General features: G+C 43.1%; 1 long non-coding RNA gene across 1 annotated transcript in view; it reads left to right on the forward strand.

Moving 5' to 3' along the window:
- Positions 1-9453, forward strand: part of LOC148775859 (uncharacterized) — a 125984-nt gene extending 116531 nt beyond the window's left edge. The window contains exon 7 of the long non-coding RNA XR_016038900.1: positions 4697-9453. This is a non-coding gene — a long non-coding RNA (uncharacterized LOC148775859). The remainder of the gene's footprint in view (positions 1-4696) is intronic.
- Positions 9454-11712: the final 2259 nt, after the last annotated feature.

Consider the following 11712-nt stretch of genomic DNA (forward strand, 5'->3'; position numbering starts at 1 on the left):
GACAATATTCCTCATAAGCATAGATGGAAAAATCCTTAACAAAATTTTGGCAAATCAAATTCAATAAGAAAAAAGGGATAATACATCATGAACAAGTGGTTAGGATGGGGTGGTTTCCGGGAATGCAAGGTTGGTTAATATTTGGACATAGATCAGTATAACTCAGCATATCAAGAGAATCCTTCAAACTGGGCTTCAGCAGTAAGTGAACCGAGAACTTCCAGATGTACAAGCTGGATTTAGAAAAGGCAGAGGAACCAGAGATCAAATTGCCAACATTCGTTGGATCATAGAGAAAACAAGGGAATTTCAGAAAAACATGTTTCATTGACTACGTTCAAGCCTTTGACTGTGGATCATGACAAACTATGGAAAGTTAAAGAGATGGGAATACCAGACCACTTTACCTGCCTCCTGAGAAACCTGTATGCGGGTCAAGAAGCAACAGTTAGAACCAGACAAGGAACAACAGATTGGTTCAAAATTGGGAAAAGAGTACAAATAGCCTGTATATTGTCACCCTGCTGACAATTTCACTTTCATTTAAAGTGAAAGGTGTGTAATTCTTTTTTTCACTTGAACACTTACAGGCCATTGTAGGGTTATTAATTGGCCTAATTAGAATAATGTGTCTCAAAGAATAGGGAGGCCTGAGAAAAGGGATGGGGGACTAATCCATCAATGGAGCAATCAGAATATATACATTTATCAATTGTTTGCCATCTTACGTGGGCACAGTTCATGGTGCCCCAAAACAATTACAATAGTAACATCAAAGGTCATTGATCACAGATCACCACACAAATATAATGAAAGTTTGAAATATTATGAAAATTACCAGCAGTGACACAGAAACATGAAGTGAGCAAATGCCTTTTGAAAAATGGTGCCAATAGACTTGCTCAACGCAGGGTAACCACAAACTTTCAATTTGTAAAAAGCACAAACTCTGAGAAGTGCAATAAAACGAGATTTGCCTCTAGATATTTAAATAAGCCCAGATCATGTGTGCCAGCTGAACTTCAAAGTCCCTGCCAGCACTACATTCTTGATCTCATCTACATCCCATGGAAGAGTAAAGTAGATGAGTTTGTTAGTAGTGTTTACATGACTTCCTAAAATTAGCGTAATTGTCATGAAGGGTTTTTGTCAGAGAGGAAGGGAATAATTATCTAGTATAATTTTTTCTTTTTTTTTGGCCAGAGAAAATTATCTATTAATAATAACTCTTTGCAACCCCATGGACTGTAGTCTACCAAACTCCTCTATCCATGGGATTTTCCAGGCAAGAGTACTGGAGTACTGCCATTTCCTTCTCCAGGGTCAGAAAACTGAAGAAACCATTTTTACTGCAGTGGCAGAAGGCCTGTGATTTTGGTAGGAAACACTTAGTAAAGGGTGTGGTAAGTAGCAGAAGGAAGTGAAAGTAAAGAAAGAAAAAGAAACACAACTTCCAGCAAAATGAAGGCTCTTATTACCATCCAAGTTACTTTTCTGATACAAATTAGGTATTTATACAAGTTGATGCGTTTATTTTCCTACCAAGGCATTGTTCTATAAGCTGCTGTATTATGAATTATAACAAGTCAATAGATTCCCAAAATTCATTGAATAAGTCCATTTCATTAGGCACTTTTCTGATGGAACACTTCGCCTGTTTCACAACAACTCCACAAGGTGAGTACCACGCTAGTTCTTACCCTTTCCACTTTACAGATAGGGAAACTGAGACTCAGTCCACTTTATTGTCTTTCTAAAAAAGCAAGATATCCTAAATTTGGAAGCATGATCTGCCTCATGACTTTGGGTAAGGGATTGTGGTCATGTAATTCCCAACTTACTCAACTGTGGTGAGGATTCCTGTGATCATGTATGTAAATTCCCCAACGCACATTTAGTTCTCGGTAATGAGTATTTACTACTTGAAACGAACAATTGATTTTAACTGTTATAATTAGTAAAGCAGTTTAGAAGATGTAAGATTAAGAAGATCCTGGATGGCAAGACTATTGAAGACAATGGAAGCAACTTTAACTAAATCAACTGTGTGACAGTGGAGGGCATATTTTGGGAATGTGAAATAGGGGGTGGCATTAGGTTTGGAGTTTGCAGAGGAGATGAGGCTGGAAAGTTTGGCGGGGGCTGAAAACTGTGGACTGCTTACATGCAGTAAGAAGGAGACTAAAAGCTTTGATGTATGTGGGGAGGGTGCTGGAGTTTGATAAAATCTTACCAGTGTTTTAGGAAAAGAACTCTAATGACAGTGTAGAGCACGGGCTGTGGTGGGGGGCAGAGATAGAGGAACTAGCCAGGACATTCTTGTAAGGTTTCAGTTGAGATTTAATGAAAGTCAGACATGGGGCTGCAGAGAAAAAAGAACATTAGAAACACAAGATATTCTCTACTAGGATATTGGATGGGAGAGAGTGAATGGGAGATGCTGGAGCTAGGACATTACTGGTATTTCAAGCTGAAGTCACATCTAGCTAGGTTATAACTTGTGATCAAGTACCTCAGTAAAAAGAAGGATTAGGTTTGTATGGAAAGATGAGTTCAATTCAGGATGTGTTGAGTCTGAGATGTTTACAGAACTTCCCATTGGAAATACGGGCCCGGGGCTTGGAAGATGAATCAGCTGAAGGCAGATGGCAAGTCACCCTCTTAAAGATCACAGCTGAAACTGACCAAGGGTGAGATCATTGAGGAAGGACGTGCAGCACGAAGCAAATACCATCAATATTAGTAACCATTTCAAGAATCTTCCTGTGCACTTAGATTTCGGCTGACAGGGGAAAGAGCAGCAAACAAAATTAAAACGTGAGTGTAAGTCTGGTCTTTTACATGTATGCTTTCATTACTTCTCTCAAGAACACTGTGAGGCAGAAAAACAGAGGGAGAAGAGGCAAATCCTCACTAAGGTCCTCACTTTCAGGGTGAAGGCAGAAGAGGAACTAGAAAAGGGAAGAAAGACCAAAGTTTTAAAAAGTTACTTTAAACCTCCACAGCCAACTTATTATCATCATAAGACAGAGATCCTGCTTCCAACATTCTCGGACTCGATGAGGATCAGGATGCACACATCAGAAGATGTGGAACAACCTATGGGGACGTTTAGGAAGGGCCGAGTACATGGAACAAGAAGTGCTGTTTAATTGTGAATTGGGCTGGATTGAGCTGGTCCAGGAAGCTCTGAGAGAAGACACGTGTGTGGGGTCTTGAAAGGACAGCAGGGCCTAGATGAGTGGATACGAGAGCAGAGCAGTGCAGGTCAGGGGACCCATGGTCTTAAACATCAAGCATTTTCTCTTAGCTCATAGTTACAACTGAGGTATACCAGAAAGCCTCTCACAAACTCCCAGTGTTCACAGCCTATTTTTGTTTTAACTCTAGATTTTCCACTTCCTCTGAATGCAACTGGAACACACTTATCTTTTCATCAGGTTTGATATTTGGCATCTAACCTTCCTTTTAAAAACATCAGCACATTTCAGCTTTTCTTTCAGTATGCTATTTATTTTAGTTCCAACATTTATTTACATACCTGTGATTTTTCAAGATTAATTCTCTTAATGTCAAATCGTGTGACATTTCTGAACTGTTGACATTATGCCTAGAGATTTTTAAAGAACAGTTAATTCCTCGTTACTTCCACATTAATGATCTGAAAGTTGTTCTTTTCCCTACCTGCCAAATGAGGAGGAACCCTGGAGCAAAGTCATGTCCCAGGCAGTAGTGGACATTTTGCTGCTCCTTGGCTTCCCAGCATCCATTCGCCCTCCTGTTCTTAATTATGAATCCCTTTTTGGGGATTCCTGGCTCCTTATTGTGAGTCCCAGTGAGCCTGTTAAGGAACCCTTGGCTTCTCTTTGCCAAGAGTAGTTAGTGACTGAAGCTGGCCAATCAAATTTTACTCCAGGACAGTGCATCTTTTTCTTTTTTTTAAGATATATTTATTTTATTTTTTGCTTGTGGTGGGTCTTTATTGTTGCACGAGGGCTTTCTCTGGTTGCAGTGGAAAGGAATTACTCTTCATTGCGGTGTGTGGGCTTCTCATTGCATTGGCTTCTCTTGTTGTGGAGCACAGGCTCTAGGCATGTGGGCTTCAGTAGTTGCAATGCACGGGCTCAGTAGTTGCGGCTCCCGAGGTCTAGAGCACAGGCTCAGTAGTTGTGGTGCATTAAATTAGTTGCTCTGTGGCATGTGGGATCGTCCCAGACCAGGAATGGAACTGGTGTCCCTTGCATTACAAGGCAGATTCTTAACCACTGGAATACCAGGGATGCCCTCTGACAGTGCATCTTGAACAGAATAACTCAAGGACTGTTATGAAAGAAAAAAAAATTGAAGAAGGATTTTCTTCATCAGGGGTGCTCTGAGATCATTGAATACTTCCTACCACTTGGGTGATTCAGAGTTGCCCTGTTTCTGCCTTCATGAGCCTTGTTCTTCAGGTCCTTTTTCAGTTCTCTGAGCTCTCTCACACCTTTTTAATAAATTTTCTCAATTAGAGTCAATTTCTATTATTTAAAAAAGTTAAACAAAATAATGAACTCGTTCTCTGACTCTACTAGAAAATCCAGCTTTCAGCTGTTTGCCAAAGTTACCCCCACTGATGTGGGGAAGCAGGAGGGATATGGATGGGTACAAATTTATAATTAAAAGAGATTGTGACAAGTGATACTTTGTCTTTTTTCAGTGTCCAGTGAATTGAATCGCCGTCTACATGGCTGTTCACGGAAGGCGCTGGAGAATCATACTTGATACGCAGCCTTGTGTGCTGGATCCATGCTCCACCCTCCTTTACTTGCTGTCTCCCCCAGGGGATGGTTTGAGTAGAGAAAGTCAAGAGCAATCAATTGAGTCAAGAGGCCTCTGTGTTCTCTGGCTTCCTGGTTGAGTTTGGTCCTCCTCCTAACTTGAGAGTGAGTGTGAGTTTTCTTAGCTCCCACATTGAGAGGTTGCCTCAGGCTGGCTGTGTCTAGCAGTGTGCTTGTAAATGTTTAACAACTGGGTCTCTGAAAGAAAAAAAAAGAAAAAAGTTCTGGTTCATATTATTCACTGGTATCTCTGCTATATTACCAACCAAAACCTATGGGGCTACCCACGTGATGTCATTGAATGTATAGCTAGAGAAAGGTGATAGCAGTCAGCTCCCCGCATGTCCAGGCACATGGCTGGCCGTGTCGCCTGACAGAATAACTCAGCTTCTCTCAAGGTGGGCCTGCTGTCCATGACTCTCTCACCTTCGGAGTTCCAGCAACCTCTCCCTCCTCTTGGCCCTTGGGTGTAGGGGGTGATAACAGCTTCTACTGCTTCCAGTGTGGTCTTTATTCCTTTGTGGTCTTTCTTTTCCTTGCACACATCTTTGTAAATTGTCCCTGTGTAAGAAGACAAAACAACTATTCATACATAGACACAACTTCTCAAATTACCCTCATTTGAAAGTGCCGTCTTTTTCACAATGAGCACAGTGGTAGTCAGCCTCCAAGGTGGCCCCTAACAGGCTGTGCCTCCTGTGTAGTCCCCTTGTGTCCTTGTGTAGTCCCCTCCCACATTGTGTCAGACTTGGTCTGTGTTAACCGTAGAAGGTGGCAGAAGTGATGGTGTGTCTCTTCTGAGACTGGTCAGAACAACACCGCAGCTTTCTTCTTGGTCACTTTGCACATTCTCTCTATTTTTCTGATCATTTACTTTGGGGTGAACCAACCTTCACATCAGGCATTCTCCACGTCGTTAGGAACTGAGGCCTGCAGTCAATCATGCGAGTGAGATTGAAAGCAGATCATCTAGCCCCAATGAAGACTTAAGAATGTTGTGACACACGCCAACAACTTCACATCAGCCTCATGATAGACTGAGCCAGAGCCACCCAAGTAAGCTGCTCCCAGGTCTTTGACCTTTCAAGACACTATGTGAGATACTAAATACTTATTGTTTGAGGTTATTTGTCTTGCAGCAATAGATAAGTGATTCAGGCACCCTGATGGACACAATTCCCCACTCTTATCCTTCATTTCTAGGGATTTGCCTCCTAAGTATCTACTCACTTCTCCCCTTCTCTGCTGCCATCATCCTAGTCCAAGTCTGGACCATGGTGACAGATTTCTAACTGACCTTCCACTGACTGCATTCCAGCAAGAATGATCAGTGGAAACCCATGGGTGATATTCTCCTTATTAAAATCCTTCCTTGGAAACCTGTTGCTCTTAGAGTCAAGATTAAAATCTGTTTTAAAAAAATTATTTATGTTTGGCTGCACTGGCTCTTCATTGCTTTGCTCGGACTTTCTCTTGTGGTGAGCAGGGTCTGTTCTTCATTGTGGTGCACAGGCTTCCCACTGCGGTGCCTTCTCTTGTGTGGAGCACAGGCTCTAGGCGTGTGGGCTTCAATAGTTGGAGCACTCGAGCCCAGAGGTTGTGGTGCATGGGCTTAGTTGCTCCGAGGCATGTGGCATCTTCCTGAACCAGGGATTGAACCCGTGTCCCCTACATTGGTAGGCAGATTCTTATGTACTGTGCCACCAAGGAAGTCCAAATCTTTATCTGGCTCACATGACCCTGGATAGCTTACCCTTCTTACCTTTATAGTTTATCTTTGGCTACCCTCACTTGAACCTTGGACTATGAAGTTGGAGTTGGACTGTAGAGTTGGACTATAAAGAAAGTTGAGCGCTGAAGAATTTATGCTTTTGAACTGTGGTGTTGGAGAAAACTCTTGAGAGTCCCTTGGCCTGCAAGGAGATCCAACCAGTCCATCCTAAAGGAAATTAGTCCTGAATATTCATTGGAAGGACTGATGCTGAAGCTGAAACTATACTTTGGCCACCTGATGAGAAGAACTGACTCACTGGAAAAGACCCTGATGCTAGGAAAGAGTGAAGGCAGGAGGAGAAGGGGACGACAGAGGATGAAATGGTTGGATGGCATCAGTGACTCAATGGACATGAGTTTGAGCAAGCTCCAGGAGTTGGTGATGGACAAGGAAGACTGGAGTGCTGTAGTCCATGGGGTTGCAAAGAGCTGGACACAACTGAGCGACTGAACTGAATTGAACTGACCCTCACTTACACTCGCCCACCCTCCGAGCTTCAACTTTGGACTACTTTGTATCTCTTCTAACTGCTAAGGTTCTTTCCGGAATTGAGTACTTTAGGTGGGCAGCTTAAAACACTCCTTTCTGGCAAGCTTCTCCTACCTCCCAATCAGCCCAAATCATTCTTCAAGTCTCAAGGTTCAAAACCTTAGAAAAGCCTTCCTGGTCCTCTACCAAGACTAGGGTTAGTCCACCATTCAAGTCGTATTCCATGGGAATCCGACACAGGCATGATCTTGCAGTTTGAGATATATAAGAGAATATCTTCTACCATTTGTTTGTGGTGTGTATGACAATTCTAACCCAAATATGTGATTTACGTTCATCACCAGTACTAGATTATAAACATCCTGCAGACAGATACCACTGTCTGTCCATTACCAATGCCTGACTTAGAGTGGGCGCCCAATTTATATTTGTTGGAGAAATGAAATGACATACATTTGTTGGAGAACTGTTGGAGTCAGACAGACCCAAATTTGAATACTTGATCTACTGTTTGCAAACTGTGTGACTGGGCCACAGTTTCACCATCTAGCAAATGTAACTAACCACAGTACCCACACTTCAGAGTGTTGACGTGAGGACGAAATCAGATAGTCCATGGCAGGTGCTCAGAGCACTGTTTCAGACCAAATAACACAATGCAGATGAGACATTATTAAAATCATTTGGGCTTCCCTGGTGGTCCAGTGGTTAAGAATCCACCTGCCAATGCAGGGAGCATGAATTCGATCCCTCATTTGGGAAGATCCCACATACCAAGGGTCACCTATGCCTGTGTGCCACAACTACTAATCGTGCTCTGTGACAAGAGAAGCCACGGCAATGAGAGGCCCACACACCACAATGAAGAGTAGTTCCCACTCATCGCAACTAGAGAAAGCCTGCGTGCAGCAACGAAGACCCAAGGCAGTCAAAGATAAATAAAAACAATAAATAAAATGAATTTGGCTCTGCATTCATGTCTCAGAGTTGTCATTTTGAGACTGTCCAATTATTGCTATCTACATTTTCCTAGTCACGCTTTCCCTCCTTCTTCCCCAGAATTAGCCTCACGTTGTTGTGCAGCTTAGCTAAATGTACTTGCTTCAGTCCCTTCAGAATTTCTCTGAAAACTTGAACTGATGCATCAATTTTTTGTTTGCTATAAATTTCCCCACTTACAGGAAAGATTTTTAACATGCATGTATGTTTGGGAGAAAAGGGAAATGATACATATCCTTCAGGGGGATTCTGTGTCAAGGAATTAGCAGTAATAAATAGGAGTCTCTGTTATCTCAAAGAACACAGCAGATATAAATCAAAGTGAAAGAAAACTAGGAAGTCACGTGGCCACAACTTTTGATTATCCTCATCAGGATTATTTATAGCAAATCTTGATGTGCATTTCTGTTGAAGATACTAAATGCATCGAAGACATAACTTAAAACATACCCATCATAGGATAGTGTGTTCATTCCTAAAGCTACATGGTGAGACCAGGATTAACAATAGTTTTGTGAGCCATGAGCTTGGGGATAGTAAAAGCAACCTTAGTGACTTGTTTCATGGTTTAGAATCCCTTCCTGATAGTTTCCTCTTTAAGGGGAAAAAGGTCAAGCTTTACCTCTGAAGTCACTCTCCAACACTCAGCCTTGGCTCTAGCCCAGAGTATGTCCCTTCTTCAGCTGCAGTATGCTAGAAGCACCGCCTTGAATGGAATGTGCTTGCTTTTTTAGCAGCATCTGCCAGCCTTATGACTTTTGATGCAGATCCCTGCAAGCAGGACCATCTCTCATCAGAAATCTGCCACCCCTGGTCCTGCCATGCTGAAAGGCTTGGAAGCTTCTCGGAACAGTTCATTCTCAAGGTGTTCTCAGAATCAGAGAAGCTCTCCTGCGGGTCTGACCAGTGACCAGAGAAATACTCAGAGACCCCAGAAGACTGCCTCAGTATGCAGAGGAGAAAAGAAAACAAAAAGGGAGCGAAGGAACAGCCTTCTATTTGCCAAACCCAGCTGCTCTTAAAAACCTCAGTGCCTGTGCTTATTCACCACTTAGCCATGTTTCCTAACTTAAAGACTCCTTCCTTCTCTCTTGAAATCTAAAACTTATCCCTGCCAAGGCCACAAAACCCCATTCTCAGATATTTTTTATACTGCAAGGACAGATGAAGCTTCAGAAATGAAACCAGGCTCCTTGTACCCCAGAATTACTGAAATTTACCTCTATAGTTCTTAAAAAAAAAAAAAAAATGTATTGGTTGCGCCAGGTGTTAGTTGGAACATATGGGATCTTCGATCTTCGTTGTGGTTTAGTTTTCTGACCAGGGATCAAAGATTGGGAATGTGGAGTCTTAGCTGCTGGACCACAAGGGAAGTCCCCCTTCGATAATTCTCATAACTAAAATATTTCCAATATTTAGTGGCTTAAAAAGACCACTAAGTCCTGAATTCATGTTTCCATGGGCCCCTAGGGTTGATTCAGGTAGATATCTGGAATCGGATATTCTTGTCCTCAAAGTCTTCTTTAAGCTGAAGAAATCAGTGTAAGAGACAGCTCTGAAAGTGGAGAAGCTTGTGAGAAGCTCGGCTGTCAACAATGGCTGGCCACTGACCTCCTGGAGAGACTGTTTCAGACAGCCAAAGAGCAGGGATTCTTTTTTACTCCTAGAGCGTTTGACTGATAGTTGTGCCCATCTTGAGAGTATCAAGAATCAAGGTTGCTTCCCTCTTATCTATGTGTCTACTTTCTTCATGCATCAGTCAGCATCTTTATAAAAAATGTGCTAATGGTTTTAGGCTTAGGTGTGGCTCAGCCATAAAGCTGCCATTGCAGAAGATGCAGGGACTCAGGTTCGATGCCTGGGTCAGGAAGATCCCCGGGAGAAGGAAATGGCAACCCACTTCAATATTCTTGCCTGGAAAATGCCATGGACAGAGAAGCCAGGTGAGCTACAGTCCATGGGGTCACAAAAAGTTAGACATGACTTAGTAACTAAAAACAATGAACAACAGCTTAGTTTGATTAGCAAAGGTCCCCTTTATTCAACTGCATATCAATTTCTGAGTAGGAGTTGAAGAACTAGGTAGAATTATGGCTGAAATTAAAATTTGCTGCTGATTCCCATAAAGAAAAGGAACTATTGATAGGGATTAGGACAATGTCATGGAGAAGGCAATAGCAAGCCACTCAAGTACTCTTGCCTAGAAAATCCCATGGATGGAGGAGCCTGGCGGACTGCAGTCCGTGGGGTCGCTAAGGGTCGGACACGACTGAGCGACTTCACTTTCACTTTTCACTTTCACACATTGGAGAAGGAAATGGCAACCCACTCCGGTGTTCTTGCCTGGAGAATCCCAGGGATGGGGGAGCCTGGTGGGCTTCCGTCTATGGGGTCACACAGAGTCGGACACGACTGAAGTGACTTAGCAGCAGCAGGACAATGTCAGTGTTTCCCGTCATACCCCTAGTTAACACTTACTGTTAATATTAGTGTATAGTAAGTATATCATTTGGGGTCCCAACAGGAAACAAGTAGAACACTCAAATTAGGATACTTTATTAAGTGTTATAAATGTTATAAAAAGCTAAGCACAAAACTGAAGGCAGGGTTAAGGGAGCCATAACGTATTGGATGAATTCAGAAATGGCAGCAGCCAAATAGTTATCACTCCTGGACCCCAAGGGACAAGGTGAGGGAAAGTTACAGAGCCTGGAAGGAGAATCACGCATAGCAGGTACTAATACTTTGAGAGGAGCAGTGAGTAGATCACAGCCAGTCCAAGGCAACCTCTCCCTCTCCTCCCTCCTCTGTGTCTCCTGCTAGACTCCCCTTTGAATCAGCACATCTTAAAGCCAAAGACACAGAGCCATATGGGGCACCCTTGGGCCTGAGAGCAGAATGTAGGAAGCAGGAGAGGGAATCTGGAGGAACTAGTATAAGTTATCTGACCCCCCTGGATTCCCAAAGCATGACCGACCTCCTTCTTACCCATCTATGACTTCTTACTTCTCCATGACCCTTTTTCCCCAGGTTTAAGAATAAACCTGGCCATCTCTCAAGGCTTCACCCTCAAAGGGCATCCTACAGACTTCTTGCTCCATAGGTTAAATAATGCTTACCACTTTGCATGATCTCTAGGAATGTAGCCTGACCTCCACCTAATCCAACTGCCGGCTGGACAACTTGACCCAGATGGCCACTGGTACTCTGAAATCCACAGATCCCAAATCCAGCATAATCTTCCACAACCTCAGCCCCAAACTGGCTCCTCTTCCTCCCAACTCATACTACTTCACTTGGAAATACCATCCTTCCCCCAGTGACTCAGTCTTGTAGGCTTAGTTATGCTTCTCTGTGCCTTCCCTTTCTTCACCTTTCCCTTTCCCCATTGGTTGGTTGCAAAGTCATCTACCTTCACCTTCAAGTGTGCTTTTCTACTGTGTGTCCAATCTCATGACCAGGTTGTAGTTCAGTTCAGTTCAGTCACTCAGTCGTGTCTGACTCTTTGCGACCCCATGAATCACAGCACGCCAGGCCTCCCTGTCCATCACCAACTCCCGGAGTTCACTCAAACTCATGTCCATCGAGTTGGTGATGCCATCCAGCCATCTCATTCTCTGTCGTCCCCTTCTC

This window comes from Moschus berezovskii, chromosome 13 (assembly GCF_049115385.1).
Source record: "Moschus berezovskii isolate FMDL1 chromosome 13, NW_MosBer_1.0, whole genome shotgun sequence".
NCBI classification, from domain to species: Eukaryota; Metazoa; Chordata; class Mammalia; order Artiodactyla; family Moschidae; genus Moschus; species Moschus berezovskii.